Raw genomic sequence first — 8446 nt, forward strand, 5'->3', positions numbered from 1 at the left:
CAATTTGTTGTTTCCCTTCTGATTTTGACTACATTCTTTTTGTTCGTACAAATGCTTAATATAATCAAAACCATTTAATTTACATTTTGTAATTTTCTCTAACTCTTGCTTGGTTTTAAAATCTTTCCTTTCTCAGAGATCTGACAGGTATACTATTTTGTGTTCACTTAACTTATTTATAGTTTCCCTCTTTATATTCAAGTCATTCACCCATTCTGAATTTATCTTGGTGTAGGGTGTGAGATGTTGATCTAAATCTAATCTCTCCCATATTGTTTTCTAAATTTCCCAGCAGTTTTTGTCAAATAGTGGATTCACGACCCAAAAGTTGGGCTCTTTGGGTTTATCATGCACTGTCTTGCTGATGTCATTAACCCCAAGTCTATTCCACTGATCCTCCCTTCTATCTCTTAGCCAGTACCATATTGTTTTGATGACTGCTGCTTTATAGTATAGTTTAATATCTGGTACTGCTAGGCCCCCTTCCTTCACATTTTTTTTTCATTATTTCCCTTGATATTTTGGACCTTTTGTTATTCCAAATGAAATTTGTTATAGTTTTTCCTAATTCAGCAAAGAAGTTTTTTGGTAATTTGATAGATATGGCGCTAAACAGGTAAATTAATTTGGGTAGAATGGTCATTTTTATTATGTTAGCTCGTCCTACCCATGAGCAATTAATGGCTTTCCAATTGTTGAGATCCAGTTTTGTTTGGAAAGTGTTTTGTAGTTGTTTTCGTATAATTGCTGTGTTTGTTTTGGTAGATAGATTCCCAAGTATTTTATATTGTCTAGGGTGATTTTAAATGGTGTTTCTCTTTCTACCTCTTGCTGCTCTAATGTGTTGGAAATATATAGAAATGCTGATGATTTATGTGCATTTATTTTGTATCCTGCAACTTTGCTAAAGTTGTTGATTGTTTCTATAAGCTTCTTAGTTGATTCTCTAGGATTTTTAAAGTATACCATCATATCATCTGCAAAGAGTGATAGCTTAGTCTCCTCATTGCCTATTTTGATACCTTCAATTTCTTTTTCTTCTCTAATTGCTACTGCTAGTGTTTCTAGTACTATCTTGAATAGTAGAGGTGATAATGGGCATCCTTGTTTCACTCCTGATCTTATTGGGAAGGCTTCTAATTTATCCATTGCATATAATGCTTGTTGATGGTTTTAGGTATATACTGTTTATTATTTTTAGGAAAGATCCTTCTATTCCTATACTTTTCAGTGTTTTCAATAGGAATGGATGCTGTATTTTGTCAAAGGCTTTTTCAGCATCTATTGAGATAATCATGTGATTTTTGTTTGTTAGACTGTTGATATAGTCAATTATGTGGATGGTTTTCCTAATGTTGAACCATCCTTGCATTCCTGGTATAAATCCCACCTGATCATGGTGGATGATCTTCTTAATTACTTGCTGGAGTCTCTTTGTTAGTATTCTATTTAGGATTTTTACATCTATGTTCATTAGGGAGATTGGTCTATAGTTTTCTTTCTCTGTTTTTGATCTACCTGGCTTTGGAATCAGTACCATATTTGTGTCATAAAAGGAGTTTGGTAGGACTCCTTCTTTGCTTATCATATCAAATAATTTGTATAGTATTGGGATTAGTTGTTCTTTGAATGTCTGATAGAATTCACTTGTGAATCCATCAGGTCCTGGTGATTTTTTCTTAGGGAGTTCTTTGATGGCTTATTCAATTCCTTTTTCTGATATGGGATTATTTAGGTATTCTATTTCTTCTGCTGTTAATCTAGGGAATTTATATTTTTGTAAATATTCATCCATATCTCCTAAATTGTTATATTTGTTGCCATATAATTGGGTGAAATAGTTTTTAATGATTGCCTTAATTTCATCTTCATTACAGGTGAGGTCTCCCTTTTCATCTCTGATACTGTCAATTTGGTTTTCTTCTTTTCCTTTTTTTTTTATTAGATTGACCAGTTCTTTGTCTATTTTATCTGTTTTTTCAAAATACCAGCTTCTAGTCTTATTTATTAATTCAATAGTTCTTTTACTTTTGATTTTATTAATTTCTCCCTTGATTTTTAGTATTTCTAATTTAGTTTTCATCTGGGGATTTTTAATTTGCTCGCTTTCTAGTTTTTTGAGGTGCATACCCAATTCATTAATCTCTGCTCTCCTTAATTTGTTAATATATGCACTCAAGGATATAAATTTCCCCGAGTACTGCCTCAGTTGCATCCCACAGAGTTTGGTAGGATGTCTTATCATTGTCATTCTCTTCAATGAAATTGTTGATTGTTTCTATGATTTCTTCTTTAACTGACTGGTTTTGGAGAATCATATTATTTAATATCCAATTAGTTTTTGATTTGCCTGTCCAGGTGCCCTTACTAATTATTATTTTTATTGCATTATGATCTGAGAGGGTTACATGAATTATTTCTGCTTTTTTGCATTTGTTTGAGATGTTTCTATGCCCTATTACATGGTCAGTCTTTGTGAATGTACCATGTACAGCTGAAAAGAAGGTGTATTCCTTTTTGTCCCTATTTTTCTCCACATATCTATTAAATCTAATTTTTCTAGGACTTCGTTCACCTCTCTTATCTCTTTCTTATTTATTTTTTGGTTTGGTTTATCTAGATCTGAAAGAGGAATATTTAGATCCCCCACTAGTATGGTTTTACTATCTATTTCCTTCTTGAGCTCTGCCAGTTTCTCCTTTGGGAATTTGGGTGCTATACCATTTGGTGCATACATATTGAGCACTGTTATTTCCTCATTGTCTATTCTGCCTTTTATCAGGATGTAATAACCTTCCCTGTCTTTTTTAATCATATCTATTTTTACTTTGGCTTTGTCAGAAATCATGATCGCCACTCCTGCCTTATTTTTCTCATTTGAAGCCCAAAATACTTTGCTCCAGCCCTTTACCTTAAATCTGTGTATGTCCATCCACCTCATATGTGTTTCTTGTAGACAACATATGGCAGGATTTTGGTTTCTAATCCACTCTGCTGTTTGCTTCCGTTTTATGGACAAGTTCATCCCATTCACATTCAGAGTTATAATTATCAGTTGTGCATTCACTGACATTTTTGTATCCTCCCCTAGTCCCACCCCTTCTTCTTACACTATTTTCTTTTAAACCAGTGGTTTGCTTTGAGCCGGTATCCCTTATCCCCTTCCTTGATTAGCTTCCCTTTCTACCCCCTCCCTTGTTATTCCCCTCTTTTTATTTTTAAAGGCCTAATGAATTCCCTCTCCCTTCTTCTCCCCTCCCTTTTTTGACCTCCCCACTCCCCTGCTCCCCTTGGTTTATCCCTTCTGACTTTCTCAGTAGGGTTAGATAGTTTTTTATCCCAATGGATAATATAGTTACTCTTCCCTCTCTGGGTTGATTACACTCAGAGTAAGGTTTAAATATTACCTCTTAATGCTCTCTTCCTCTCCTTCTTATAATAATATTCATCCCTTCCTCTTCCCATTCCCTCTTTGTGTGTAATAGAGTATCTTATTTTTCTTATTCACTCAAGTTTCTCTTGGTGTCCCCTACTATTCACACCCCTCTTTCCCACCCCCTATGTCATCTTAGACCATTTGGTATTCCATCCTCTCCCTATGAATTATTCTTCTGATTGCTATGATAGTGAATACTATAATAGTGAATAGAGTTCACTATAGAGAATTATACATAGCATTTCTCCACATAGAAATACAGATAATTAGATCTTATTGAAGCCCTTAAAGAGTCAAATTTTAAAAATTATGAAATTTCTTTCTTTCCCCTCTGTTTCTTATTTACCTTTTCATGTTTCTCTTGATTTTTGTGGTTGGATATGAAACTTTCCATTTAGCCCTGGTCTTTTCTCTGCAAATACTTGGAAATGTTCAATTTTGTTGAATGACCATACTTTCCCCTGGAAGTATATAGTCAGTTTTGATGGGTAGTTGATCCGTGGTTGAAGGTCCAGCTCTCTTGCCTTTCTGAATATCATATTCCAAGCCTTGCGGTCTTTTAGTGTGGAGGCTGCCAGATCCTGTGTGATCCTGATTGGTGCTCCTTGATATTTGAATTGTCTCTTTCTGGCTTCTTGTAAGATTTTTTTCTTTTACTTGGAAGCTCTTGAATTTGGCTATTATATTCCTGGGGGTTGTCCTTTCTGGGTCTAGTGTAGAGGATGATCTATGGATCCTTTCAATGTCTATATTGCCCTCTTGTTGTAGAATTTCAGGGCAATTTTGCTGAATAATTTCTGTTAGTATGGAGTCCAAGTTTCTATTAATTTCTGCTTTTTCTGGAAGACCAATGATTCTTAAATTGTCTCTTCTAGCCCTGTTTTCTTGATCTGTCACTTTCTAATTGAGATATTTAATGTTTCCTTCTATTTTATCAGTCTTTTGACTTTGTTTTATTTGTTCTTGCTGTCTTGAGAGATCATTAGCTTTTAATTGCTCAATTCTAGCCTTTAGGGACTGGTTTTCGGCTATAATCTTTTGGTTTTCCTTTTCAATCTGGTCATTTCTGGTCTTCAGTTGACGTGCCTCACTTTCCAATTGTGAAATTCTGCCTTTTAAACTGTTATTTTCTTGCCAGATCTCTTCCATCTTTTTCATCATCTCAGATTTGAACTCTTCAATAGCTTGTGACCAGTTTTCATTATTTTGGGAAGGTTTGGATATGATTTCTTGTTTGTTCCCCTCTGTTGTCTGGATTTTCTCTGTGTAAAAGTTGTCAAGTGTCCCAGAGTTCTTCTTGATAATCTTTCTCTTCTGAGGTTCCTGATTTTGGCTTGCCATTGTTGTTAGCCCAGCGCCTTCTCAGCTTTATCCTCACACTCAGGGTCTGTCTAGGCTCCCGAGGTCTCAGGTCCCATTGTTCTCGGGGTAGAGCCTCCTGGTCGTCCCTGGCCTGCCCCTCTGTCTGAGGCTCCTTCAACAGTCTCAGGGCACTGTTTCCACAGTCTTGCACCCCTCTGCACAGGGTTCCCACTCAAGGTCCAAGCCTGCGCTCGAGATCCTTGTCCACGCCTAGGGCACTGCCTTCACCAGCACAGAAGCTCAGGAAAGTCAGTGTGCGTTCTTTAGCCTCTTGGGATCCTAAGTCTTGCTGCTTTCAGGAACAAGCCCTGGAGCTGCCAGTGACATAATGGGTGTCCCAAACCTGCTTTAACTCTTGTGCACTGGCCTCTGAGCTGTACGTGGTGTGGGGGGTGGGGGAGGGACTTCTTCCTCTTGCGTTTTAGGGAGAGCTGTTTCACCCCTTTATAGCGTGGAAATGCCCGAATTCCATGTACCTTCAATGCTGAGCCCTGTTGTGGGGGCCCTTCATTCGTCTGGATTCATTTTTATGTCCCCTTGAGGAGTCCTGTATGCTTTGGTTAGGAGAGATTAAGCAGTGCTTCTCCTTTCTCTGCCACCATCTTAACCGGAACCCGGACGACAGCGAAAGCTGCTATCTTTTAATGATGGTAACTTCCTGTGGGGGAGTTAGTGCTTTGAACTTGGTGTTGAAGGATCTCTGGTGAGACCTCAGACTGCTTCCCTTTGAATTGTCACATGGGTAAGTTAGGTTGACTCTCTCTCTTTTTCCTTGGCATTTCTTCTAGCCTTAAGGAGGCCTCTATTACTGGAGGAGGCCTTGTGGCTAGAAGCCTTGTTTGATTAACCTCTGTGCCCTTCTGCTGAGGCCTCTAAATTCCACCTAGTTCAGGCCTCTGGTCCACGCCAGAGTTTCTCTCTCTCAATTTCCCTAACTTCAACCTTCCTAATTGTAAATAAACCACCATAAAATTCATCCTGACTTGGGTCTATTTTATTTTGAAATTGACTTAATCGATTTCTGGCAACCATACCTTAAATATCTAGTTTCTCCTCTTACAGTTTGGCTGACCACGTTGGTTTTGGATAACCTCAATCTTCCTATATTTTCTTGACTTTTCCTTTACTTTTGTTATTATCCCCAAGTCAGCCTTTTTACAGCTTGTTTTGGATCTGCGATTTACATAAAGGTGCCAGACAGGTGAGATCAAACATTTTCTTTCTTTTAGCCTTTAAAATACAATAGAAAAGCAGCCGTTTTAATCTTAGTGGCAGGGCCCGGAGACCTCAGCTGGGGAGGCTGTTTCCACACACCCCCCCTTGCCTCAGGGAACAAATAACCCAATTAGCTGACCCTCAGTTTCATATGGGAAGGAATCCTATTTTTTAGTTGCCTTACTGGAGACTAGCTGGCTGCTTTGTCTCTTAGCTAGCCCAGGGCCACACCTGAAAAAGCTTAGAAGCAGCTCTGCTCCACACCAAAAGCAGAAGGCACTAGACTCAGCATATTAGTAGGGTTTTTTAGGGAGAATAAATTTTTAGGCTGAAATTAGGTCTTAGCCTTATTTTACTCCTGGGAGTCTACTTTCTTTTCCAAATCCCATGTATCTCTAGTTTTAAAATCTAAGTGAGAAGCAAAAGTCTGGTGGGGCCAGCTAGAATTGAGCTGCCCTTTTGCCCAAAGTGGGAAGCACATGGTTTTAGCAGTTTTAGCCTGAGGGGGAAGGAGAAAAGAAAAAGCTCCCTCAGACTTTTAAAATTGAACTTTTGAAGCTGAAAAGAGTTTCAGCTACACCACCTTGTTGCCCCTCTCAAACTTAGTCTCTGAAAGAAACTCAGCCTGCCTGGGGCAAGAGGCTTGGTCTAACCTTCCAAAGCCTAATCTCTAGAACTCTCAGCCTCCTTTGTTTTTCTTAATTTGAAAAGCAATAGGTACCACACCTAGCCCTTAGAAAGGCAAAACCTACCCGATAGCAACACCTACTGACAAAAAGTAAAATTACAGACAACTTAACAATTTACTAAACAATGTGGTTCCAACCACTGAATGCCTTAGTCGATACCTGGGTCCAGACTTTCGATTACATAATCAAATTTGTAGAAACGACTTTTTTTTTGCTGGTTAGTACATCCACAGAATGTAGTGCAAGGGATATATCTTGCACTATATTTGGGTGCGATGGTAATACTTGTAGGGGGAGTGGTCTATCTTTACTTCTCCCAGAGATACTTGAGAAATACCCTAGATATACTAGAGAAGCAAGTAAAAGATTCATCTCAGCCTCTCCAAGAACACACCTCCTGTCCAACCCAAATAAATGCCACTTCTAATACAGAACAACCCAGGGTACCACAAGCTCAGCTTAATTATATAACTCAAGATTGGACAATGTGGAGGAGAGTATAGAGCAACTGATGGCTTCTGTAAAAATCCTTGCAAAGTATTGAAAAAGAAGAAAACGGAAAACGAGAAAACTCCAGCATAAGGGAGACTTATTTCTCCATACTTCCTCATCAGAAGTCTCAGTCCGACTCTGCTCCGGCCACACCCTCCACTCAACCCATCCCACCACCAGTCCCGGCCTTTGCTCCAGCCCCTCCCCAATCCAACCCTTCCTCCTTTGCCCCAGTCCCTGACCCCTCCCATCCTTCCAACCCTCCCTACCCCCAACCCCTTCCCCTTAGTTTACCTACTCCTTACCCTCCTCTTAGTACGAATGAAGGTCCGAGGACTAGCCAGCGCCGGGATTCTGCTTGGAAGGAGGGACGAGGGCGCTCTGGGGAGATCGGGGTCATTCGTCCCCCTGCTGACCCCACCCTGGGGGAAGGGAGGGGCCGTCCTGGTGGGACCGGGCTGGGGAGGAGGTGAGGAAGAGCTGCCCCGGAGGAAGCACCGGCACAGGCAAAGACGCGGCGGCGGCGGGATAGGGGAACCCTGGGCCCTACAGAACCAAGGCTAGGACCCGGGCGCTCCCCGGGGGTCCGCCCTCCCAACAGACCTGGGCCCATTTCCCCGAGCTAGAGGCAGAGCAGGCGTAGGCGTAGGAGGAGTCTGTGGTTGGGAGAAGAGGAGCGTCAGTGAGCAGAGCCGCAGCGGCTCTTCTGCTTGGCTCAAAGTTCGGCGCCGCTGGGATGGGGTGTAGGAGGCGCATGCGCGTTCAAAACCAGTTTCCCCTCCCCAAGCCCAGCAAAACAAGGCAAGGGAACTTGGCCCTAAAACGCCCCGCCCACCATGGAAATAACCAATGGGAGGTGACGGAGGGAGAGAGTGCGCTTGCGCGGAAGTTTCCCTTCCGCCTGATTCTTTGAGTCCGCGGAGCTCATTAGTACTTCTTGGTCCTGTGAAGTTCGGGAGGAGGGGAGGGAGGGCAGAGCGGGGTCGAGGAGGGTGGGGCGCTTGGAACCCCCCACTGCCCTTCCCCCGCCTCCCATTTCTCTCCACCCCTCAGTTCCTCAGTCTGTGAAATGAGCGAGTGAGCTTCGCTCGTTGGGGAAGTCCAGGAGGCCGCCCCGCCCCCTTCTCTCCTCCCCCTCCCTTCTGCTCCACTTTGTCTTCCACCCGCCAACTCTCCCCCCATTTCTCTCTCCTGCTCTCCAGTGGGCTTTCCCCATCACCTCCCAGTCTCTTCTTTTTTTCTCCCTCCCCTC

The sequence above is a fragment of the Gracilinanus agilis genome, chromosome 1 (genome assembly GCF_016433145.1).
Source record: "Gracilinanus agilis isolate LMUSP501 chromosome 1, AgileGrace, whole genome shotgun sequence".
NCBI lineage: Eukaryota > Metazoa > Chordata > Mammalia > Didelphimorphia > Didelphidae > Gracilinanus > Gracilinanus agilis.